This window comes from Sarcophilus harrisii, chromosome 1 (genome assembly GCF_902635505.1).
Source record: "Sarcophilus harrisii chromosome 1, mSarHar1.11, whole genome shotgun sequence".
NCBI lineage: Eukaryota > Metazoa > Chordata > Mammalia > Dasyuromorphia > Dasyuridae > Sarcophilus > Sarcophilus harrisii.
The window spans coordinates 470982652-471009446 of record NC_045426.1 but is presented as its reverse complement, the minus strand read 5'-3'; the positions used below and the strand labels follow the sequence as shown (position 1 = coordinate 471009446).

At 32.9% G+C, this 26795-nt stretch overlaps 1 protein-coding gene across 2 annotated transcripts in view; it reads right to left on the bottom strand.

Moving 5' to 3' along the window:
• Nucleotides 1–26795, bottom strand: part of PXDNL (peroxidasin like) — a 538497-nt gene that overhangs the window by 327071 nt on the left and 184631 nt on the right. The window lies entirely within an intron of this gene.

Here is a 26795-nt window from a genome sequence, read left to right as displayed (position 1 = left end):
TCAACCTGCCATCTTGGGGAGGGGGTGGGAGAAGGAGGGGAAAAATTGGAACAAAAGGTTTGGCAATTGTCAATGCTGTAAAATTACCCATGCATATAACTTGTAAATAAAAAGCTATTAAAATTTTTTAAATGGGGAAAAAAAGAAAAATATAGTTTGTGAAATGTAAAAAAAAAAAAACAATGAACAAAACAACTCATTTAAAAGTTCAATTGGCCAAATGCAAAAAGATAGGTTTTTAAAAAGCTCACTGAAGAAAATCACTAAAAATTAGAATTGAACAAATCAAAGTGAATAACTCAATGAGACATCAAAAATCAGTCAAACAAAACAAAAAAAAAAAAGAAAAAGAAAAAGAAAAAGTAGAAGAAAATGTAAAATATCTCATTGGAAAAATAACTGACATGGAAAACAGATCCAGGAGAGACAATCTAAGAATTACTGGATTACCTGAAAACTATGATGAAAAAAAGAGCCTAGACATCATCTTTAAGGAAATCATCAAGAAAACTGTCCTGATATACTAGAACCAGAGAGTAAAATTGCCAAGGAACTCACAAATCACCTCCTGAAAGAGACCTCAAAATGAAAGCTCCAAGGAATAGTGTAGCTAAATTTTAGAATTATTAGATAAAAGACAAAATATTGCAATAAGCCAGAAAGAAACTATTCAAATATCAAGTTGCAATAATCAGGATTACCCAGGATCTATCAGCTTCAACTTTAAAGGATAAAAGGGCCTGGAATATGATATTCTACAGGACAAAGGAACTTGGATTACAGCCAAGAATCAACTATCAAGGAAAATTAAGCATTATCTTTCAGAGGAAAATATAGGCAATCAATGAAAGAGAGGAATTTCATTTATTTCTAATGAAAAGACCAGAGCTGAATATAAATTTGATCTTCAAATACAGAACTCAAAAGAAACATTAAAAGATAATAAGGAAAGAAAAAAAAATAACTCTTTCTTTTAAAAGTTAAAAAGCTTACATCCTTATATGGGAAAATGATATGTTTAGCTCTTGAGAATTGTATGTTTATTATGGGTATACATAGAAGATATAGGTATAATTTTGATTTTATTGTGATAACATAAAAAAGAAACTAGAGGTGGAGAGGGGGGTTGTACTAGAAGAAGAGGAAAATAAAGGTAAAATGGAATGAATTGCATCTCATGAAGAGTTTTTAAAAAGACCTATTATGACTGAGGGAAAGAAAGGAAAGAGTAAGCATTGTGTGAACCTTAATTCTCATCAGATTTGGTTCAAAGAAAAATATCAGACATACTTAACTTCACAGAAAAACTAATCACACCTACAGGGAAATAGTAGAGGAAAGAGAAAAGGAAAGGAGGAGACTAATAGAAGTAGAATAGAAGTGGAAGGGAAAGAGATAAAGAAAAGGGAAGGGGCTGTAAAATGGGAGGGTTGTTTGAGGGAGATAGTGGTAAAAAGCAAAACACTGGGAAGGAAGAAAATGGGGAAAAGAAAGAGAAAAGTATAACTTGGAGAAAATAAGATGGTGGGAAATACAGAGTTAGGAATTTCAAATGTGAATATGAATGGGATAAATTCTCCTATAAAATGGAAGCAGATAACAGACTAGATTAAAAGCCAAAATCCTACAATATGTAGTTTAAAGAAACACATTTAAAACAAAGTGGTACATACAAAGTAAGGGTAAAAGATTGGAGCAGAATCTATTATACTTCAACGGGAATAAAATAATCAGGGGTAGTAACCCTGATTTCAGATCAAGCAAAAGCAAAAATAGATAAAATTAAAAGAGATAAGGAAAGAAACAACATTTTGCTAAAGGGTACCACAGATACTGAAGTAATATCAATACTAAACACATATGCACTAAGTAGAATAGCATCCAAATTACTAGAGGAGAAATTAAGAGAGCTGAAAGAATTAGACAGCAAATTAGACAGCATTTTTTTTTTACTAGTTGAGGATTGCAACCTTGCTCTCTCAGTACTAGATAAATCAAACCACAAAACAAATAAGAAAGAAGTTAAGGAAGTAAAATTTTAGAAAGTAAGGTATGATAGACCTTTCAAGAAAACAGAATGGAGACAGAAAGAAATATACTTTTTTTTTTTCTCAGTGGTACATGGAATCTACACAAAAATTGACTATGTATTAGGGCATAAAAACCTCAAAATCAAATGCAAAAAGCCAGAAATAGTAAGTGCATCCTTTCTATAAAATTACATGTAATAAAAGGTCAGGAAAAAGTAGACCAAAAATTAATTGGAAACTAAATAATCTAATTCTAAAGAATGAGAGGGTGAAACAACAAATCATAAACATAATCAATAATTTCATCCAAGAGAATGACAATAATGAGACAACATATTAAAATTTATGGGGTACACACAAAGCAGTTCTTAGAGGAAGTTGTATATTTCTAGATGCGTATTTGCATAAAATAGAGAAAGAAAAGTTCAATGAATTGAGTATGCAACTAAAAAAGCTAGAAAAAGAACAAACTAAACCCCCCCAATTAAATACCAAATTTGAATTCTGAAAATGAAAGAGCAGATTAATAAAATTTAAAATAAGAAAACAACTGAACTAATAAACAAAATTAAAGGTTGGTTTTATGAAAAAAAATAGATAAACCTTTAGTTAATTTGATTAGAAAAAAATTAAAGAAGATCAAATTGTTATTACAAAAAATGAAAAGAGAGAACTTTCCCCTAATGAAGAAGAAATTAGAGCAATATTAGAAACTATTTTGCCCAGTTGTATGCTAATAAGTATGATAACCTAAATGAAAAAGTTTAATGAAAGTTTAAATGAAAAAAAAAAAAAATACAAAAAGTATAGATTGCCCAGATTAACACAGGAGAATATAAATTACTTAAATTGTCCTGTTTTGGAAAAAAATTTTTAAAAATTTACAAGCTATTAATCATGATATCCCTTAAAAAAATCTCCAGGGCCAGATGTATTTACATGTGAATTCTACCAAACATTTAAAGAACAATTAATTCCAATACTATGCAAATTGTTTGGAAAAATAGGGAAAGAAGTTCTACCAAATTCTTCTTATGACACAGATACGGTGTTGATACCTAAACCACAGAGATTCAAAAAAAAGAAAGAAAATGATAGATCAGTTTCCCTAATGAATATTGATGTAAAAATCTTAAATAAAATATTAGCAAACACATTACAGCAAGTTATCCCCAGGATAATATACCCTACCAACTAGGAATTCAGGACTGGAAAATTATTAGCATAATTCACTATAACAATAACCAAACTAACAAAAATCATATAATTATCTCAATAAATGCAGAGAAAAAACCATTTGACAAAATCCAACAATCAGTCCTATTTAAAACACTAATGAGTATAGGAATAAATGGAATTTTCTTTAAAATGATCAGTAGTATCTATTTAAAACCATCAGCAAGCATCATATATAATGGAGATAAACTAGAATTCCCAATAAGATCAGGGATGAAACAAGGTTGCCCACTATCACTATTCAATATTGTGTTTAAAACGTTAGCTTTGACAATAAGAGAAAAAACAAAGATGAAAGGAATTGGAGTAGGAAATGAAGAAACCAAATTATTACCCCTTGTAGATATGATGCTATACTTAGAGAAACAACTAAAAAACTATTAGAAATAATTCACAACTTTAGCAAAGTTTCAGGATACAAAATAAATTCACATAAATCATCAGTTTGTTAATATTTTACAAATAAAATCCAGCAGCAAGAGATACAAAGAGAAATTTTATTCAAAATAACATAATATAAATATTTGGGGATCTATCTGCCAAGGCAAAGTCAGGAACTATGTGAACACAATTACAAAACACTTTCCACAAAAATAAAGTCATATCTAATCAATTGGGAAAAGATTAAGTACTCATGCATAGGCCAAGCTAATATAATAAAAATTATAATACTACCTAAATTAGTCTACTTATTCAGTGCCCTACCAATCAAACTCCCAATAAATTATTTTTCAGAGCTAGAAAAAAGATAATAACAAAGTTCATCTGGAAGAAAAAAATGGTCAAGAATTTCAAGGAAATTAATGGAAAAAATGCAAATGATGGTGGTGGTCTAGCTGTACCAGATTTAAAATTATATCAAAAGTAGCAAGCATTTGGTATTGGCTAAGAAAGAGAGTAGTAGATCAGTGGAATAGATTAATTTCATAAGAAACAATAGTCGATGACTATAATAATCCATTGTTTGGTAAACCCCAAAACCCCAGCTTCTGGGATAAAACTCACTATTGGAAAAAATTGCCGTGAAAATTGGAAATTAGTATGGCAGAAATTGGGCATTTACCCATATCTAACAACCAATACCAAGATAAGGTCAAAATGGATTCATGATTTAAACATGAAAAGTGATATTATAAAGCAAATTAGAACATAGAATAGTCTACCTCTCAGATCTGTGGAGAAGGAAGAAATTTGTGGCCAAAGAAGAACTAGAGTACATTATGGAATGCAAAATAGATAATTTTAATTACATTAAGTTAAAAAGTTTTAATACAAAATCAAAGCAGACAAGATTAAAAGGGAAGCAATGAACTGGGAAACATTTTTTACATTCCAGGATTCTGATAAAGTCCCCATTTCTAAAATAAATAGAGAATTGATTCAAATTTATAAGAATACAAGCCATTCTCCAATTGATAAAAGGTTAAAGGATATAAACAGACAATTTTCAGATGAAGAAATTAAAATCATTTCTAGTCATATGAAAAAATGCTCTAAATCACTATTATTCAGAGAAATGCAAATTAAGACAATTCTGAGGTGTCACTATATACCTCTCAAATTGAATAAGATGGCAGGAAAAGATAATAATGACTATTGGAGGAGATGTAGAAAAACTGGGACACTAATACATTGTTGGTGGAATTGTGAACTGATCTAACCATTCTCAAGAGCAATTTGGAACTATGCCCAGAGGACTATCCAATTGTGCATACCCATTGTCTCTATTGGGCCTGTATTCCAAAGAGATCATAAAAAAAGGAAAAGGACCCACATGTGCAAAAATGTTTGTAGCAGTCCTTTTTATAGTTGCAAGAAACTGAAAACTGAATGGATGCCCATCAATTGGAGAGTAGCTGAATAAGTTATGGTATATGAATGTTATGAAATATTATTGTTTTATAAGAAACTCAGCAGACTCATTTCAGCAAGGTCTGGAAAGACTTACATAAACTAATGCTAAGTGAAGTGAGTAAAACCAGGAGAACCTTTGTACACAGCAACAGCAAGATTATACAATGATCAATTCTGATGGAAGGCTCTTTTCAACAATGAGTTGATTCAGGCCAGTTCCAATGATTTTGTGATGGAGAAAGCCATCTACACCCAGAGAGAGGACTGTGGGAAATAAGTATGGAAATATGGATAACAACATAGCATTCTCACTCTTTTTGTTGTTGTTGGCTTGCATTTTGTTTTCTTTCTCAGCTTTTCCCTTTTTGATCTGATTTTACTTGTGCAGCATGATAATTGTGGAAATATGTATAGAAGAACTGCACATGTTTAACATATATTGGGTTACTTGCCATCTGGGGAAAGGGGAAGAGAAGGAAAACAATTTGGAACACAAGGTTTTGCAAGGGTAAATGTTGAAAATTATCCATGCATATATTTTGAAAATAAAAAGCTTTAATTTAAAAAAAAAGTGAGGCCAGGAAGTTTGTCACCAGTAGGGAACCAGAAGATGGCACTGGGAAAGGAAAAGATTTAAGAGGAAAGCAAGTTTGCTACCTAAGGATCAGGCATTCCTGAGAGCATAGTGGAATGGAGTAAGTAACATTTTGATGGGAGATAGGTAGGGGAGTGAAGAGTGAGTTTGAGTGCAATGGTAATAAAAAAACTGGGCAGTAGTAGTCAGAGTACATAGAAGATTAAACAGATGAACAGAAAAGATAGAATAGCATTCCTTCTCTCACGTTTGCTGAAGTCTAATGCAGCTAAAGTATAAAGAAAATGATTATTCTACAATAAAAATAATGAAAAAAATGTAATCAAGCACAACTTCTATAAAGAAACATGATCAAATAAAACCTAAACCAGATATAAAAGTACAATTTGCTGCTTTAAAAATTGAACCATATTTTACACTACCTATAGTTCCAATTATAGTTTCCCCTCTGGTTCTATTCCTTCCTAGAAAAACATCCTAGAAAACTACAAAGCTCTATTAGTACCTCACTATCTTCTATTCTCTTAGATTAGTTAGGTGACAAAAGTCTTAAAAGAACCAAATTGCTGAATTCAACATTTTAAAATATAAATATCAGATTAACTACATCAGTAATAATAGAAAGAAGCTAATATCTCACCCACTTCAAATGATATGCCACTTTAAATGATTTAAATATAAATGCTGGTAATAAAGGTTAAGTACAGTTGCATTTATGTTGTCAACAGAACAAGGAAAGAAAATCTTTGAGTTTTTTAAAACATCAATAGCAATTTTGGAAGGAATATTTTGAAGACCAGTAAGTAGGAAAATTATGACAGCTTATATATAGTTTTTATTTTGTTTTGCTTTGATTTTTTTTTGTTTTACTATTAAAAATTTCTCATGCTTGGCAATATAATTTGAAAATTTCTACTTAAAATCACTGAGGTGTCTGATTGGCAGTCAAAAAAAAACATGAAAATGTGATTTTTGACTCACTATATATATCATTTTTTTCTTAAAATTGTAGCTGAAAAGAACTTAGCATTTATTGGAAGAATAAAATGCACAAAGTACCATATTGAAATGAACTTTGTAATTTCAGATTTTTATACTTCCTTTCACCTCTATCTCCCCTATTTTAGAAAAAGAGATAAACACTTTTTTTTTTCAGCTTAAGCATTTGATCCGGATCATTCTATATTTTACTGAGGTAGATTTTCAAGATGGAGAGAACCTTAAAGATCTTCAAGAAAAGCCCTTAATAAACATTATGGAATGAAGGGATCTAAAGTCAGATTGCCTAGGTTTAAATCCTGCATATGATATTTAATACCTATAAGATCTTGGTAAATAATTTAGCCTCCCAATGCCTCAATTTCTTCATCTGTAAAATGAGGAGGTTTAGGCTAGATGGTCACTGAAAACTCTTCCAGCTATAGGTCAATGATCCCTCAACTCATATCTGAAGAAATTAAGTCTCAACATAGTTAATTGGCTCTCCTAACTTCATTCAAAAATTAGAGGTACAAGTGGGATTTCAACCCAAATCCTCCAATCATAAATACAGTGATATCTCCTGTAATATTATTATTACCCAATTTTCTCATTTTTTTAGTGGGGCTCATACAGAAATGTTCTAAAATACAAATGCTATCCTGTTATTATTTTATATTTGATATTCTATGGACAGGTAGATAAAATAGCAAGTTCCTGTCTATAATTCTAGTTATCTAATTGTGACTCTCTAGCTAGTAAGTAAATGCTTACTATTTTAATCTGAGCAATATGTGGCAAATTTTCTACCACTTACTTCGTTGTATAATCTCAAGTCTAGTCTTATTAAGGTTAAACATTGATGTTATTTTGTGGTGATAATTATCTGATTCTGAATCATTCTTAAAAAATTCTTCATGGAGTCAAGATAGCAGAATAAAGGCAGGGACTTGCCTGAACTCTCCAAAATTCCTTCCAAATAACTTAAATATAGTGCCTCAACACAAATTCTGGAATAGAAGAACTATCAAAAGTTTAGAGTGAAACAATTTTCCATTCCCAAACAACTTAGAAGGTCATTAGGAAAGATCTGTCTCATTGGGATAAGAATGGAATGAGTCTATACTCCACCAAGCCAGCAGCAGGTCTTTGAGATGACTAAATCAGTAGCAGTAGCTTCTAGAGCTCTTATCTCTATTAAATAAATTATTTATTATTCTAGAGATAATAAAGGTGTGGGACAAGGGTTTAAGAGATTACAGGGTACCTTTTGCTGGTACTGGGTGGAAGACTATGTTACATTGTCCACAGATGGTTTTAGATTGAGTTCTTAGAGCAACCAAGAGCATTAGTACCTTAAAGCATTTTGCTTCAGAGGATCAGAGACTCCCTTGTACTTGCTAAAAGACCAGAGCACAGACCAAGAGAATAAACACACCCCCTTCCTTATATCAGACAACCTCGGAAGAACTGAACATTTGCAGATCCACATAGAATTAACTCTGAAAACAGCAACATTAAAAAAAAAAAAAAAACCTTTGAACCTTGGGACAATATTTCCTTTATCCTGAAAGCAGAACCTGACTTTAACATAAAGTTACAAGCCAAAAAATAGGCTGAAAATTTAGCAAACCACAATCAATAAAAATCCCCAAAACTTGAATATAAAAAGTTACTGTGATGACAAGGAAGATCAAAATACAAACTCATAAAAGATCAAAACACAAATTCAAAAGAAAAAAGCAGAGTCAAAACAGTCTCCAAAGCTTCACAGAAAAATGTGAATTGGTCTCAGCTAAAAAAAAAAAAAAAAAAAAAAAAAAGGAACTCCTGGAAGAGGTCAAAAAGGATTTTAAAAATAAAATAAAATAGAGAAAATTGAGGAAAGCAGAGAGTGATGCAAGATTAAAATAACATCTTAAAAATCAGAATAGACCAAATGATAAAAGAAACACAAAAATCTACTGAAAATAAGAATACATTAATGAGCAGAATTGGTCAAATGGAAAAAGATATATGAAAAAAATTATTAAAAATTTGCTGAAGAAAACAACTCTTAAAAAACGGAGAATTGTCCAAATGGAAAAGGAGGCACAAACACTACCTGAAGAAAGTAATTCTCAAAAGTTAGAATTGGGCAACTAGAAGCTAATGACTCCATGAGACATCAAGAAACAATGAAACAATGTAAAGAATGAAAAAAAAAAGAAAATATAAAATATCTTATTGGAAAAAACAACTGAGGAAGAAAATATATACGGGAGACATAATTTAAGAATTATTGGATCATCTGAAAACCATGATCAGAACAAAAACCTACATATATTTCAAGAAAGGATTAAGAAAAACTGCCTTAATGTTGCAGAAGTAAAGAGTAAACTAGAAATTGAAAAAATCTACCATTAACCACCTAAACAGTATTTCAAAATGAAAAGTCCCAGAATGTTATAATCAAATTCCAGATCTCCCAGATCAAGAAGACATACTACAAGTAGCCAGAAAGAAACAACATAAATAGTGTAAAAATACAGTTGAGATAACACAAGATTTAGCAGTTTCTATGATAAGGGAACATGGGGTTGGAATATGATATCCTAGAAGACAAAAGAATTAACATTACAACCAAGACTCACCTACCTAACAAAAAAAGGTATAAACCTTAACAGAAAAAAATAGACATGTAATAAAAGATTTTCAAGCATTCCTGATAAAAAGACTAGAGCTGAATAAAAAATAAGATTTTCAAATATAAAATTCAAGAAAAGCAAAAGAGGTAAACAGAAAAGAGAAGTCTTAAGGGATCCAATAATGTTTGAATGTTTACATTATTATATGGGAAAATGATGTGTACAACTTCTAAGAATTTTACCATTATGTGGGTAATTGAAGGAGTATACATAGACAGAGGGCATAGATGTGAATTGAATATGATGGGATGATATAAAAAAATTAGGAAGTAAGAAAGAGGGATTTACTGGGAGGAAGGGCAAGGGAGAGGTAGAATGAATAGAAAGAGTAGAAAAGGGGCTGATTGGAGAGGCCAATCACTTTTGAGGAGAGACAGTATGAAAGGAGAAAAAAAGTAAAATTGTAGGTATAAAAAAGGGCAATAGGATGGGAGGAAATGCACTATTAGTAATAATAACTGTAAATATGAATGGGATGAACTCACCCATAAAACAGAAGTAAATAGCAGAGTGTATTAAAAACTACAATCCTCAATATGGTGTTTACAAAAAATGTATTTGAAGCAAAGAGACAGCACAGAGTAAAGGTAAAGTGATAAAGCAGCGTCTATTATGCTTCAGTTGAAGAACAGAAAAAAGCAAGAGTAGTCATCATGATCTCAGATAAAGCAAAAGCAAAAATAAAGATAAACATCTTGCTAAAAGGTACTATAGACCATAAAGCAATATCAGTACTAAACATATATGCTCTAAATAGTAAAGCTTCCAAATTTCTAAAGGAAAAGTAAACCAAGGTAAAGAATAGGCAGTAAATTGATACTAATGAAAGACCTCAATATTCCTCCCAAAGAACTATATAAATCTATTCACAAAATAAACAAGAAGTTAACGAGGTGAATAGAATTTTAGAAAAGTTCAATATCATACACCTTTGAAGAAAATCGAATGGAAATAGAAAAAATATTTTCTTTTCCTCAGTGGTACATGACACCCACACAAAAATTGTTATTAGGCATAAATGTATCAGGGCAAAAAATGTATTAAGGCATTAAAATATAAAAAACAAATGAATAAAGCATAAATATCAAATGTATCATTTTATGATCATAATGCAATAAAATTGTATTGATTTTAATACAGGGCTGTGGAAACATATATTAACAATTAATTGGAAACTAAATGATCTAATCCTAAAGAATAAGTGGGTCATAGAAAATATCAGCAATTTCATTAAAGAAAATTTCCAATGAGACAATATACCAAAATTTATTATAGTATGTTTATATCTCTAAATCAACAAAATAGAGAAAGAACAGATCAATAAATTGGGCACTGAACTAAAAGAACTAGAAAGAAAACAAATCAAAGATCCCCAATTAAACGCCAATTGAAACCTGAAAATCAAAGCAGAAATTAATAAAATGAAGAAATCATTGAACTAATAAATAAAATTAGGAGCTGATTTAAAGAATTAAAATAAATCACTGTTTAATTTAATCATAAAAAAAGGAAAAAAAGAAAACCAAAATACCAATATCAAAAACAAAAAGAATGAATTCACCACAAAGGAAGAGATTTTAACACAATTATTAGGAGCTATTTTGTTCAATTATATGCCAACAAATCTGAAAATTTAAATAAAATGGAGGAATATTTACAAAAGTATAAATTGCCCAGATTAACAGAAAATAGAATACTTAAATTACCCTATTTTGGAAAAACAAATTGAAAATTTTAAAAAATTCATCATTAATGAACTCCCTAAGAAAAAAATCTCCAGTATCAAATGGATTCACAAGTGAATTCTATCAAATATTTAAAGAATAATTATTTGCAATACTATATAAACTCTTTGGAAAAACAGGTAAAGAAGTAATCCTACCAAATTCCTTTTATGACACAAATGTGGTAGTAAAACTCAAATGAAGAAAAGGAAAAACAAAGTTGTAGACCAGTTTCCCACTTACATATGTCCTTGTAGACTTGTTCATCAGAATGTGAGCTTCTTGAAAACAGATTTTTTTTTCATTCTTTTTATCTGTCTCCCCAGGGAAACTATAGTGTCTGGCATATAGCTGTTGCTTAATAAAATGTGGTAGTAAAACCCAAATGAAGAAGAGGAAAAACAAAGTTGTAGACCAATTTCCCACTTACATATGTCCTTGTAGACTTGTTCATCAGAATGTGAGCTTCTTGAAAACAGATTTTTTTTTCATTCTTTTTATCTGTCTTCCCAGAGAAGCTATAGTGTCTGGCATATAGCTGTTGCTTAATGCTTAAATAAAGGATTCAACATAGATAAGGTCAGGGAGGTTGAACAAGTAAAGAACTACAGAAGTTAAACTTGAGAAGATGGGGGGGGGGAGATTTCATCTGGGAATTGTGATGCCATGAGGAATGACACATAGAAAAATACCACCTGTTTTTTAGAAAGAGAATGGTGGCGTTGAAAAGACAATGGATGTAGAATAAGTCTGGCTGAGTTCTACTTCTCCATTTGAATGTAATTTTCTTGAGGGCAAAAGACAATGTTTTTTTGCTTTTATTTATATCCTCAGTTCATAGCACAGTGCCTGGTACATAGTAAGTGCTTAATAATTAATAATTTGCTTGCTAAATTGACTGATTCTACTTTGGCTCACACATGTTACTTTCTGTCTCAGAGCTTCCATTTTTTCATTTGTAAAGTTCAGATAAGATGCCCATCTTGACTTGGTTACTGTAAAAATGTTTTATAAGTCTTAAGATGTTCTATGAAGATTTCTTTTTGATCCTGCTCTATTAACTCTCTCTATCAATTTAAAACAGCAACTTTTCTATCATTTATAGACTTAGTGATGTGCCTAGACCAATGAGAAGTAAAGTGACTTGCTTGGGTTATTCACCATCAGTGTGTCAGAGCAAAGTTCAAACCAGACCAAAAGATTACCTTGCTATATCCAAGATTTCTCACTGCCTTTTTGTAGAAAGAGAACCTATTATTTTATTATTGCTGCATAGAGCCAGGCCTGCCTCCAAGCCTTCTTTAAATGAGCATTCACCTTGCACATTAACAAAAATCTCAGTTACTAGTAGTTGCATGTATTCAATACTTGAAGTCACATAATGCTAAATTACACATCTGTTGGCACTAAATATTTGGACTTTTCAATTGGCAAAGAGAGAAATATTACAGATCCCAAGAGTGTCAAAGCAAATGAAACAAATAAATTGCTTATGCCATCTTCTTCTAATTAACTTAAAAGCCAGAAACATGTTCATCTACATTTTTGATGTCATATTTCTGAGTGCCACAAATTTCTTGCGCTATAATCCTCTTTTTAAAATAGCAGCACTCAGCAGAACACATGTTTTTGTTTTGCTTTCATCAAGTTTCAAATACATGTTACTGCACTGAAAGAAATGTTAGTTTAAATAATGCCTTTTTAAATGAACTACCTAGTAATCCTTTGGGGAAAAAAATCCAGCAAGGAATAAAACTAGCCTTGTTAGTCTCCTTCTTCCCCTCCCTTTCCCATCCCCATCCTAACTCTTCTTAAGAAAAACTACAGGGGAAGTTTCTATTCAAAGGATTTAATAAACCATGTCAATGAGGAGTCATTATCTAAAGGCTTTTAAAAAGAAATTACTTCCCTTTGGCATCACCTTCAATAGTTTGCTTACCAGGTACAGGCACTTCCACTGGGGCATTGTGAGAAAAGTGGTCCTATGCACACCCAGATGCTGCCTCTCTGTGAGAAGACTGTCTGCATATCAGCTGACTTATCCATAGGTCAGCAGCAGGACTGTACCTAATTTTCAAAGGCAGCAGCAACTACTAAAGATGGTCTATAAGGGTGAGGGTATTGGTAGAGGGGTGGGAGATCCCAAAATAAGATTCAACAACAAAGCTGAGGAGAAAACTGCTTAAAACCTGACAGCAGGTGCCGGGAGTCCAAGAGAAGCCAGTTTTCATGGAGCTAGATAACAAAAACCAACAAATAAAGCCAGCAGTGAATAAACCTTTCTGAAGCACAGGCAAGCAAGATAGAAAAAATGGAAATGCAATCTGAAAAAAAGAAAGTTAAAATATCTCTGTCTCCAGTCCAAAGATTCTGTAAATCTGAAAATCCCATTTGCTTTCAAAAAGAAAGGTGAGACAGACCACATCTGTCTATTGATTTAGCACATTCAATTTCCTCTTTCACATTTTCTAATCCCTTGAGTGAGTTGGTAACTTTGGAATTCCTTGTATGTCTTAGGGAAGTCAGAAAGTGTGATCTCTGTCAACATCAGGGTTTTTGTGCCAAGGCTGTTATCTATGCAGATGACCTCGATAGTATAACTGACTTAAGGTCAAAATAGCAGATGAGAAAGAAAGATCTTATAAAACCACAGACACAGCATTACTGGTCACCTGTGGTCCAGATTACTATATGAATAGTTCATGTCAGCATTTCTGGCAGCCTACTTTTCTACACTTGCAGTTCAATTTTGTAGAATGTCTATTTTTACATGTAATATCAATCCTAACAAGAGGCTTTTCAGAAGCTTGGTGTGAGGCCATATTTATTATATAAAAGGATGCTTTGTCTATGACTGGGGGTGAGCAGGAATAGGGGCTCACTGGACATAGAGAAGACTGGGCAAAGAAATAATTTGAAAGTATAAATCCCTGAATTGAAAGTAATGGTCTCTCTCTCTGTATGCCTCTCTCTGTGTGTCTCTCTATATGTGTGTCTCTCTCTATTTTTCTTCTCTTCCATAAATATATGCATACATATATATTTACACATATATGTACATATGTATATTTCGTTAATTAAATGTCAATGTTGTAATGTACAATTCAGAGCCTCCATTTCTAATATTTTATGAAATCTCACTAAAATAAGAGGAATTGAAAACAGTTCCTCAATCAATTATAAGCAACAGTCTAGTTCAATCTGTTCCTAAAGTCATTTTAAGCAACATATTATGAACTTGCTATTGGACTTTCTTGCTTGTCATTGATTTACTTTCCTGGGAAGTCAAATGATTATAAGAATGGCATTCACTGGGTAATTGTGACAGCTGTATATCTAAAAAGCCTCTGCGTTCGCAGTATTAAAGATAGTTTCTTCTGACAAGCAGTTAAATAAATTGCTTTACCGTCCCTATTGAGGGCAATATCTTGTTCACTTTGGGAAACCGCTGAACAAATAAAAATGAGCTTGCTAAATAGCCACATGGTTTGCCCTTCAGGAGTCTAGTAACAGATAATTTCATGAGTGATCCTTTTTTCTGATGTTACTAATATAGTGTGAAATGAAGAAAGTAATACTTTTCTATCTTGCTGACTTGAAATGCAAACATATTTTAGAAGGAAAGGTCTACCAAATATATAGACAGTCCCTCGACTAGGATAAATGTTAGGTGTATCTCTGTTCCTATATGTGTTACAAATTAATATTGTATATGTATCTAATTATATAGTTTATACTCCAAAAAAGGATAAGTTCTTTGTAATTTTTAGGTTAGGTTTTCACTGTTTCAAATGAACTTGCTCACAGGCAGCAAATATTTAAAGTAAGCTAATCTCAAAAGTTGAGATTCCAATTTTATATATCATTTATTGATATTTATTATGCTAATATGCTATATACGTAAGTACAATAAAATCCTTGCCCTAAAGGAGCTTAAAATCTAATTGGGGAAATAAGAATATATAAAGACATAAAAAAAGACAATTGTCAGATGAAAGTTCCTATATCATTACTGAAAATCACAATTCCTGCTTTCCTTAATATGAAAAATAGTGATCATTTCATGTTACATTGTATTGTTCTTTACTTTGCAAAACTTTTTATATAGATTTTTGCTTAATTCTCACAACAAGTCTACAAGATAAGGAAGAAAGGTATGGATGAGAAATTTAAAAATCAGAGTAATTGAAAGATTCATCATAACCTAATCTGTTAGTAGCAGAACCAACCTTCAAACATTTCTCACTCCTGGTCCAACATCAAGCCAATTACATATAAGATATCATTCTATGAAAGGTACCCATAGCCATCAATGATAGAATAAAAAGGGGAGGAATGTCTAAAACTGATCCCTAGTTATCTAAATTTATGCAAGATATATGTCTCTGCATGTACACACATACACACACAGAACAAATTGACCTGAATCTGGAAAAGGAAGGTTGACAAACCATATCCCTATTTTCTAAGTTGAAAATTAAAAGAATAAAGGAAAAGTCTCAAAGTAGGAAAAAAAAGCAGAAAAAGCAGAGAGACAGAAGAGACAGAAAAACAGAGGCAGAGAGACAGAGGAGAAACAGGAAATGTAGGGGAGGAGAAGGGGACAATACCAAGCTCTATCAAAATGTTGGATGCCCCAAAGTATGTGACAGAGAAACAAGACTTAGTATCCCAAAATATGAAGCACAAAGCTTTTCCCCATAAAAGTAAAGCTAAATTAGCTCACAAAGATATAGCTGTTTGTAGCCCAAGGAACAATGATATGAATCCATAGGTAGTACCAAGAAGAAAATTATCCAGTTATGCATAGAAGAGAAGGAAATGAGCAATATTTTTTGTTGATTTCCAGCACAGAGGCAACTATCTATTCATCTAACATAAATAATAAATATGACTGTTTATTGCCTTAGATTGTAGATCATATTGCCATGATAAAGAGTCTGAGATTTCTCAAACAGGATGATCTGACTATTCATGTAGAGACAAAAGCACTTCTTAGGATCATAAAATCCTGGGAAAGAAATTTAAAACCCTAAGAATTTAGATGATGTCTTTTTCATAGCTACTAACTGTAAGTAGTGATCTCAGGAATTTAAAAAAAACAGATTTGGGAAATGAATACTTGACAAAGAAAATGATATCTAAAAGTGGAATTTGGATTTTTGAATGATAGCACATTAATAAAGCCTTAATAAATGCCTATTTAAAAACTGATATAGAGAATTGTGGCATCTTGGCCAGGGATGAAGCATATATAATAAAGGATGTTAAAATTTCTATTTATCTGTAATCCTACCAAATTTTCAAGACTTTAAACTTCAAGTTCTCAGGTCATCTTTGCTGCATTTATTATTCAAATGAATTATTGCCTACTAAAATAGGTAAAAGGGGAGAATAGAAGAATACCATATATTAGTAAAGTACAGCCATGGGAGAAATCTAGTAACCTAAAAGCAAGCAAATGTGGGGAAGTATTGGGGTGAGGACTAAATAGAAGGAGAAATCATCCCCCAAACTCTTATAGAGGCTCAAGTTCTTAATCATTCTCCAGTACATCTATCATCTTCAATCTCTCTTGTATCCACTACCTTCCACAAACATTCCTGCTTTCCACAAATATTTTCTGTCTCCTCCATCCTTACAAAAACCTTCACTTGATCCCTAAAGTCCCTTAAGCAATTATACTACATTTCTCACACAAACCCTTCAAAAGAATCAACAATCATTGTCCCCACTTCCTCAAAACTATCTCCTTCACAATTCTTACAATCTGGTTTCAAACTCTACTACTAAACAGATTACTCAAATACTCAAAAATTTTTGAAGCTTTCCATGTGCCTTTAAGTGCCTGATCGAAAGGCCTCTTCTCGTTCTTTCGCCCACTTGACTTTAGGACAGTAGTCTAATGCTAGAGGCTCTTGTAGTCAAAGAAGTATCTGAGAGCCTTAAATTGCTCTTAATAACCTGGTTTCATCCTACTTTTCCAGATGTATTATATTACTCACTTTCACATATCGTGGAATCCAGTCCAATAAAATCGAGAGGCAAAGACTTAGGAACTAGGGAAAGAAGCCACAATGTCAGCAAAGAGCATAAGAGCAGGAGCTGAAGATTACAGGCTAGGGCAGACATTGGAGTCAGTAACAAGACCAAAAGCCAGACTATGAGTGAAACATCTAGATGGACAAAAAGTTTCAAGAAGTAAACCATTGATTGACAGTGTGTTAGGCTCCTTTCACTTGGGTAGACTTGTTTCTGCTAGCCATCTCCTTAAAGAGGCCATACTGTCAGATAACAAGCTTTATGTAGTAGAGGAAAAGTGATTGATAAATAATTCCTTGGTGAAATGGACTTCTTGTGCTATCATATAATGTATTTAATTAAATATGAGGCAGTTACATGGCACAAGGACAGAGCAACAGGCCTAAAGTAACTAAGACCAAAAGTAACCTCAGTTACTTTCTATCTATCAAACCTTGGCCTGAATCAGTTTCAAGAGTAAAATAGAGACAATAACAGCACCTACTCCTCTCAAAATTGCTGTGAGGATTAAATGTCATAATATTTTAAAGCATTTAGCACAGTGCCTGGCACTTAACAGGTGCTACATAAAAAATTACTTATTATTATACATTAATAGCTCACTTTATAAATTACTAAAAAAAATTTCTAAAGTGCTTTATTTACAAAAGTTTCCTGTGAAATAGGTCATTTTACAAATAGCCATTTTACAGATAAGGAAATTGAGATTTGGACAGAAAAATGATTATGAATAACAAAAGGTTAAACAAAGATTATATTCTATGTTTTCTGTCTCTAAGTTCAGTCTTTCTTTCTATTATAAAATACTTATTTTTTAAGATAAAAACAATAATTAAATATTTATGTAGTACTTTCCTATCAACCACTCTGTGATTTAAACAATAAAATTACAATCAACTATTTTTTTTAATGTATCAATAAACTATGGCTCAAAAAGTTTAAATGACTTAGCCAAGTCATTAATAACTAGTAAGTATCAGAAATAAGACTGAAGTACAAACCAAAGAATGTCAGGGTTAGGAAGAGAGACCATCTAGCCCAGCCTGTCCCTGGCAGAAAGTCCCTTCTACAACATTTCCAACAAGTTATCATCAGAAGACTTCTAGTGAAAGAGAGAAGCTCCAAATATAACCTATTTCACTTTTACGTAGTTATAATTGTTATAAATATTTACTTGCAATAGGACTTTGGGTGAAGCTGAGCAGGGCAGACTATGAAAAAATTAGGACATCTCTAAATTGTCCTCTTCTCTAGGTCCACTGATTTCTCCTAGAGCTATCTTCTTCTATATGGCAACTCTTCAAGTCTTACTTCCTTTTCTCTACTTCTGCAAACTAAATATTCTATGTTCCTTAAACCAATCCCCATAAGTCATGAACTCAGGTTTTCTCATTCTTCTATCCTGTGAACATTATCTACCTGATAAATTTTCTCCCTAAAATTTAACTTTTAGAATTAAATGCAATATTCCAGGTAAAGTATGACATGGGTAGCCAACAACAGTACTCTGATTTCTCTGATTCTGACCACTACTTCCCTCTTAATGCAAAGATCACATTCATATTTTATGGAAGTATTTGTTGCACTAATAAGAGTTCACTAACATTCCTAGAGTTTTACAGATGAACTGTTATATAGCCATATTTCTCCTATTCTGGTCTGGTGAGAATTATTTTTTTTTCCCAAACAAAAGATTTTACATTTCTCCTTGCTAGATTTCATTTTATTCTATTAGGCCCAACTTTTGATAAGGTTTAAATCTTGTTGGATCCTACCATCCAATGTCATAGTTATCCTTCTCAATTTTACCTTCTTTCAAGTCACTGATAAAGTTTTTTTAATAGCACAATGTCAAGGAAAGATCAAAAAAGGTCATAGGATCATATAACAGGAGCTGAAAGGGCTCTTGGAAGTAATCCAGTTTAATACCCCCATTTTCCATATAAGGAAACTAAGGCTTGTAGAGTCAGTTTAGAGGATTGCCCAGGGCCACACAAAAAAGACAGAGGGAAGTATTTAAACTCTACACCTACAATTCTGATTTCAGCTGTCTTTCTACTGATAATCTTTTTTGCCTTCAAGTCAATAGTCTTTCCACATCACCATAAAGTCAAAATAGAAAGTAGAAGTTTCTGCTGCAGATAGTACAAATTAATTTGACATTAAAAATAATTCACATAATTAATCATATTTCCTTTTGTGCTTTCCTTCCATTGTTTTCTTTAGGTAGAGATTAAACTAGAGACAGAGTCATCCCATAGTGGCTTATAGAGCTAAACTGGCCATAGAGAACTTCTTAATGTCTTATGAGAAGATTCACTGCATATGGAGATACTGAAGCACAAAACTATTCAGTTGGTATCCTCCAGGCCAGAGATAAGTAAGAGTCTGTTCTAATATAAGTGAGAAGAATAAAATCCCAGGATTTACCCAGGATTAGGAAGAAACAGAATGGGCTTCTTAGAGTAGAGGAATAGACTCAGCTTTGAACTGTTTGAAGATTCTCAAGTGTAGACATCAAAGATAGCCCCAAGAGAGAAAAAGATGGTTTCCCTCATATTGCCTTGTGACCTTTTAGCACTTCCATAAGACTCACAAGAGTTGCAGAGTTACCACTGTGATAATTAATGAGGCACCACAGGAAATTATTTACTTCCTTTAAAAAAAAAGCTTGTAGTTCAGATCTCATATTCTCTGTAAAGAAAAAGCTACAAAAAAGTGATTCTCATGATTGAGCAAGAACATTAAAGAAAATACACAGCATGGCTAAAATCAGGTATATGGCACTTTGTTCACCCTCAATGTTTGATCATTTCAGATATCTACATTTATTGTTTGGAACAAGAACTTCATTATTAGAATCACTCCCTACCTAGGAAAGATCAAAGTGAGTTTAAATTAGTCCAGGGAGTACTAAGTGATAGCCAGAACTAAGGAATCATTTCAAACTCCATTAAAAGAAAATATCAATTAATCAAATTAGAAAATTATTTATACACATTAACAATAAATGCCTTCTTTTCTCCTTCCCTCTCTCTCCTTGTCTGACTTCTTGAAACTCTCTTTAAAACAAGTGTTTGCTGAGCATCTACAAGTTACATCGCTAACCTTGCTGATTCTCAGAAAAAAAACATTGTCTCCTCTTTCTCTAACTTTCACTCACTAAATAAACCAAGCCTTGAAGGCTCTTCTTCCCCTCTATTGCTTAGCTTTCATTTTCTTTAAAGCTCAATTCAAGCTTCATCTTCTATAATAAGGCTGCCCTGATCTCTTCATCTACTCATGCTTTTACCCCCTAAAATTGCATTGTATTTATTTGCTATGTATTTTGTTCATACTTATACAGTAGGTTCTAGAAGTCTCTGGGCAGCTTTATACTATTAAGGCTTAAAACTGTAGAGATTTCAGGGGATTCTGAATAGGCTCAAAACTGATGAATCATATGAGGTGTTTTATTAACCTTAAAGCACCATTTAATGTTAGTTCTTTTGCTTATTAGTGGTACATTGTTATTCTACTCGGCATCTCCTTCCCTACCTAAGTTCAATTCCAAAAAACAAGATTCCTCGTCCCCTCCATTCTTCCACCCTCAAGAATGAACTTAACACTTCTAACCTCACCATCATGCTGCTAACTAGAGCTTTGATTGACACCACCTCATTCAGTTGCTCTCCCTTCCAGCTGGAGGGCTAAGGGTGTAATACAAAACTACTCCTAATGCCTTCTTTCATAGAGGGCAGAAACTAAATCCTCAAGGTTACTCTATTTTGCAACTGCTTCCCTACGTAATTTCCTCTGATAATCAAATGTGAGCTCCCTCAGTCCAAAGACTATCTTTAATTTTTTTATCCCCATTACCCAGTACAATGCTTGGAATATGCCAAAAAAAAAAAAAAAAAAAAAGATGCTTGCTAATTTTAGGCACAGTAGTAAATCTATAATATCATCAATGTGGATACTTCCTCAAAAAAAAAAAAATCAACCATCCCTCAATTATCAATCTCAACCAATCCATATTTTCTTACTTTGCAATTCTTGACAATATTCCACCATACAGGATACTTCCTTTGATTCTTTTAATCAGTCAATTAACAATATAGTATGTATCAAATGCTTAGTGTCTACCAGCTACAAAGAAACAGACTGGAGGTACAAAGCAAGACCAAAAGCTTGAGAGTTGGATAGAATCTTTAATAGCAATAGGGAACAGGAGGAGGGAGTACTTAGAAAGAAAGATAATTAGTTTCTTTTGATATGTTAAGTTTGCTATGAGACATCTGGTTCCATATATCTAAAAATCCATTGGAGATCAATATATGTGGGGGGGGAGGGGGGAGAGGGAAAGGGAGAGGGAGAGGGAGATAGAACGAACCCTTAGAAATTGATAAAATCACCAAGATCGATGACGATGATATTCAGATGTTCAGTTGTGTCTGACTAAACCCCATTTGGGGTTCTGGTAACAAATATACAAGATGGGGTTTGCCATTTCCTTCTCCAATTTATTTTACAAATAAGGAAGTGAAGCACATAAGGTTAGATGACTTGTCAAGGGGCCATATAGCTATTAAGTGTCTGAAGCTATATTTGAACTCAGGAAAAAGTCTTCCTTACTCTAGGGCCAGCAATCTATTTATTGTGTCCACCATTTATTGTGTGGAATAAAAATCCATTTATTGGGGTTATAGCTGCCCCAATAACCAAGATAAAAAGAAAGGGGTCCCAGGACATAGCCGTGGGAAATACTCTGGTGAGAGGGTTGAGTTAGATAAAGAACCAATAAAAGAGACCAAAAAAAGGAATCGTTGATTAATATGTCCTGTATATTAATGCAAGTTAAACTTCCTTTATCTTATCTTGGTTAGGGATAAGAGACCACCCTCTTTTTCAGGTCATCAATGGTATACTAAGAGCTCTAAGTGATGCTAATGTAAAAAAAAAAAAAAGTCCAGGTCTTTCCTGATTTTGATATTTGAATATAAATATTTCAAAAAGGGAATCTGAAAGCACCCCAAGCTTAACTGTATGTAAAATTAAAAGTACATTAGAAAATCTAATTCCTAGTGACTGACTTTAGACAAATCAATTCAACTCTGACTTCTATTATTTTTTGTTTATTTTGTTTTTATTAATCTATAGGTAATGATAAATTCTAAGAAGATAACTCTGAGGATAAGCCAATTTCAAAGTTTTCCACTATTATCCTTTCCCCTTCCCACCTTACTTTTGAGACCTCCTTTTACTATTCTAGCCCTACCTCCACACTCAGTGCCCATGACGTGCAACCACCAATATCACAGCAGGCCTGATAATAAACTTGTGTTTATCAGGAGCTCAGGTCATTTCACATCTGTACTGTATCTTCCAAAGTGTGATTCTGTTTGTTTGAAAAAGTCATCACAGCCTGTAACTGTGAAGGAGAGCTGATGGTATCCACTGCATCTGCAAAGAAAATAGTCTACTGGGACCAGTTTCTACATCTGCAGAAAACATGTGTATGATTTAGATTTATGCTTAGTCCATTAGTACCATCTGCCTCCTTTGGTCTCTTGTCTTTACATAAGGTCTTACCACACATTCTCTCTTAAACAGAATTCAGTTAATTTTCTATTATATTGTTGTTATTGTTCTTAGTTATTGTTTCTTGAACCAGACTTTGAATTTGTTAACATTATATTAATGTATAATTTTAATTATATTTTATTATAATCTTTCAATTCAATTTTATTGGAGTGGCAAGGACTTCAGAACTATGGTTTTTTTTATTCTGATATAGAATTCTTCTAGTATGGGAAGTCTCTATGGCAGAAAGCCAACTTTTCTACAATTGACAGTCTTGAGGTTCACCTAAGGGCCTTTTGGAGTTATAATTTGTTCTTTGTAGTCACAAAAACTAGTATGTACTGGAGGATAAACTTGAACACTTTTTCTAACTCCAACACCAGCCCTTGTTGCCAGTCTGACTCACTTTTTACACATAATAATGGCCATAATTCCTTTATAAATGAAGATGGGTTGACAAGAGAAAGTATTCGGAGACTCTCCTGATCAAGCTCTCTTTTTGAAATGTAGAAACAGAAATTAAAGAAAGTAAAGGGAACCTCTCCAAAGTCATACAAATAGAAAGTAGAAACAGCAATATTTAACCTCAGGTATTCCAATACCAGAGAAAATGCCTTTTCTAATATATTAATGGTATTGGATCATCATCTTTCAGAGTTCTCCCTGCCATGTGGATTAAGCTGTGTTTTGTTGTTGTTGCTGTTGTTGTTGTTGTTGTTGTTGTTGTTATATTGTCTTTCCCTAAAGGCTACAAGGCTGTCTAGAATATCATTTGGGGAGGATTGAGGCATTTGGGGTTAAGTGGCTTACCAGCCAATAAGTTTTGTGTCTGAGGCTGGATTTGAACTCTGCTTCTCCTGACTCCCATGTCAGTGCTCTACTACCCTACTTTATAGTTGCTCCTCTTTGGGATATCATTGACCCAAGCAGATCCGGCTTAAGTCTCATATCCCATGATGCAACTTTCTGGTGACCTTCAGTCAGAATTACATGTGTTTCCTGCCATGTAATGGCATTAAAAAAAAACCCACATTGAGTCAAGTTTCTTCAGATTTGGCTAACATCTGGAGTTAGTTCAAGTCATCACACCTTGCTCTGCCAACTAGATTTGTTTCCAAAAGAAGGTGTGGAGACACATCTTTTACCAAAGTAATAATGTATATTTACTAAGCAGTCTATGTTAAGGTTAATTAAATTTTCTTTTGTTAACTGTTTTTTGAACTGTGTCATTTAACTGTTACCTAGGTTACAAATCTACCTTATGGTGTTGATTCTAACACCCACCTAAATTAACATAGTAAGAGCTTGAGCCAGACGCTACTCTAATAACCATCCTCTCCTTCTAGGTACTTTATTATTCACAAAGTGCTTTCTTTTCAAAATTCCAATGAGAAGGATAGCATAATTATTAATATACTGATTATAAAAAAGAAGAAAACAGCCTCTAAAACTTTCTAGGCAGCTAAAAAGCACATGAATAGATCACTGGGCCTAGAAATGGAAACATGTAAATTCAAATGAGATCTCACTTATTAGCCTTATAACCCTGGACAAATCGTTTAATCCCTTTCTTCCCTCAGTTTTTCAACTGTTAAACAAGGATAATAACAGTACCTACCTCCCATGGTTATTGTAAGAATCAAATGGGATGATATTTGCAAAGCACAGTGCCTGGAACACAGTAAGTACTTGATAAATGCTTACTCTCAGCTCTTCTCTCCCATCTCCCTACGGTCACACAGCTAGTAAGTAAAGTAAGAACTTCAACTTAGATTTTCTAATTGCAAGTACAATTCTCTTTTCAATATACTGTACTGCCTCTTATCAAATAAAGTTATACTCCCACTCTCAAATGAGCAGGTAATTATTTCTACTTCTATCATTATATTGCACTTGTGTTTGAAAAATCCAATTTAATGGTTTCATTGAAATTTGAAAACTAAGGCTGAATTGTCTCAAATCTGGTTTAGACGGTGCAAATAGATGAGAATTTCACATTAACAAGTGAGACTTCACCTAGCAGGAACAAACAAACATTGCATCCACACAGACTTTATATTCTACCCTTTTTCCCCTTCAAAAATTAAGCCACATGAATAAAAAGTGAGTAAATAAGCAATTAAATGCTTACATCATTTCAGGCACTGAGCTAAATATTGAGAGATACAAAGAAAAAGAAAAGAAAAACAATCCCTGACCTCAGGGAGATCACATCCTAATGGGAGAAGCAATATGCAAACAACTATGTTTATATACAAACAAACAAACACACACACACACACACACACACACACAGTAGCAAGAAGGTAATATCAGAAGAGAAGGTCCTAGAAATAAGCATAGCTTCAACTATAACATCATCTTTATAGAAATTATTGGAAGGGAGATAAACAGAGAGAAGAGAAAAGAAAGGAGGAAAAGGAAAGAGAGGAAGAAGAGAGGAGGGAAGGGAAGAAAAAAATGTAAGATTTTTAAATCCCCACAAAAGACTTCTTAAGGGAAAAAGTCCGTGGACTGGTAAGAGGAAAACTCAATTCATCTTTCTAACAAGGTAGACCAAAGAAAATGAAGCAGCAGAAGAAACACCAAGGTGAAGACCAGTGCTGTCTCCAGATGGACCAGGAAAACTACCTCTAGATCTTGAAAAAAAGAGATTCAACATTTAGTTCACAACACATCTGAAATCTTGCACAGAAACCCTCCCACTCGGTTCCAGTATTTCAAATGAAGTGGTAGTTCTTTAGTTCTTAACTGAGGAGATTGAGTGGATTAGGATAGCAATTCATGGTCTCTACCCTCACAGAGTTCTTTTTAAAATTTTATTTATTATATTCTGAATTAAGAAATAAAACAAGCATTCCATAACATAATAGATTAGAGAGAAAAAAGTGATTGTATATGAAAATGCAAATCTATTAGTTTACAGTCTTTAGGGGATATGATAGAGATATATTGCAAGTGATGGGAAACGACCAAGTATGAATCCACAAATACCAGTTAAAAATGCTGTTGTAGACAATATAAAATACTGCTAAAATAATCCCAAATTATATGAATACAACTATAAAACACTTTTCACACAAATAAAATCAGATCTATACAATTGGAAAAATATTAATTGCTCAAGGGTAGGCCAAGTCAATTGTTATAATAAAATGACAAATCTACCTAATTTAATCTATTTATTCAATGCCACACCAATCAAACTATCAAAAGATTATTTGATAAGAGCTAGGAAAACAAAATTGATCAGAAAGAACAAAAATTCAAAGATATCAAGGGAATCAATGAAAAAAAAGATGTGAAAAGGTGGGCTAGCCATATCAGATCTCAAATTGTATTATAAAGTAGTAGTCATCAAAACAATCTGGTTCTGGCTAGGTAATAGAGTAATGAATCAATGGAATAGATTAAGTACAAATTGCATTATAGTAAATGATTACAGTGATCTAGTATATAAACCCCAAAATTCAATTTTTTGGAACAAAACTTGTTATTTGGCAAAAAAAAATGCTGGGAAAACTGGAAAACAGCAAAGTAGAAATTAGATACAGATCAACATCTCACAACATATACTAAGATAAGGTGAAAATACGTACATGATTTACATATAAAGCATGATACCAAAAGCAAATTAAGAGAGCATGAAATAGTTTGTCTATCAGATTTATGGATATACCATTTTGGAGAGTAGTTTGGATCTATGCTCAAAAAGTTATCAAACTGTGCATACCCTTTGATCCAGCAGTGTTACTACTGGGATTATATCCCAAAGAGATTATAAAGAAGGGAAAGGGACCTGTATGTGCACGAATGTTTGTGGCAGCCCTTTTTGTAGTGGCTAGAAACTGGAAACTGAATGGATGTCCATCAGTTGGAGAATGGCTGAATAAATTGTGGTATATGAAAATTATGGAATATTACTGTTCTGTAAGAAATGACCAACAGGATGATTTCAGAAAGGCCTGGAGAGACTTACACGAACTGATGCTGAGTGAAATGAGCAGGAACAGGAGATCATTATATACTTCTACAACAATACTAGATGATGACCAGTTCTGATGGATCAGGCCATCCTCAGCAACGA